The sequence below is a fragment of the Elephantulus edwardii genome, unplaced genomic scaffold (assembly GCF_000299155.1).
Source record: "Elephantulus edwardii isolate Elephantulus edwardi_28Jun2011 unplaced genomic scaffold, EleEdw1.0 scaffold00024, whole genome shotgun sequence".
NCBI lineage: Eukaryota > Metazoa > Chordata > Mammalia > Macroscelidea > Macroscelididae > Elephantulus > Elephantulus edwardii.
Genome location: NW_006399774.1, coordinates 20136118 through 20137153, shown reverse-complemented (window position 1 = coordinate 20137153; position 1036 = coordinate 20136118).

Sequence of the window (1036 nt, the reverse complement as noted above, 5' to 3'; positions counted from 1 at the left end):
AGACGGAGCCCCAGAATCCTTGCCTCCAAAGAACAGCCTGGTTTAATCCTCTCTACGATGAATCTGTTCCAAGATGAAATATAAAGAGATAATAAATGATATAATGAAAGGCAATTGTTTTTGTTGTCATTTGTTGTGAGTTGACTCATGACTCAACTGATGGTGACCCCAACTATTACAGAGGAGCTCTTTAAATATTTCTTGACTGTAATATTTACAGAAATGAACAGCTAGATTTCCTTCCACAAAGCCACAATTTATGTTCAAACTACTAGCTGTAGGCTAGTAGCCAATATCAATCCTCCGGTATCACCTAAGCACATATTATGACAGAATTAATGGGGTGGGGCGTTCAGGTCTCTTTGCCTGTATACATCAGTGTAGGCTTTTCCTACCTACTGGACAATGGAAAGAAACAAAACTTATTCAGTTATTGTTAACTCATTGAAGACTGGTCATTTCCCCCGGTACAGTTAGGGAGTCTTGCCGGTGTTAGAGCTAGGCTACTGCATCCACCCAGAAGCTGCACAGAAGGAAGATTTAGTAATCTGCTCCTGTAAAGGTCAAAGCCTCACAAAGTCTGTAAGGCAGTCCTGCTCCTCTACAAGGGGTCACTGTGAGTCAGAATGCGCCTCGGAGGACACAACTGCAGGGTTTTTGAGCAAACAGACAGGGCGTAGTGTTCCAAAGTGTATTCTTCCTGAGAAGTTGATTGTACACCTGCCACCTGCTTGCTGAGGAGAGTGGGTCTGTACTCTGTGCCAAGTGAAACATATTGGACAACACAGGAGTGAAAGAACACTTGCTGAAATGGTGCCATCGACTGTACCAAAGCCTTGTAGAAGGGGAATTGGCAAGCACTCTACAGGAATGCCCTGAAATAGCTGTCGCTTTTATGACATGAAGGAAAGAATGACAATAAATATATTTTTGTGAATTTTGATATATCAGAAAAGTTAAATATGGTGTTATTTTACTAATAATTTTTTACTTTATTAAGTTTAATGAAAGTTTACAGAGACTTAGGGTTTCTAGT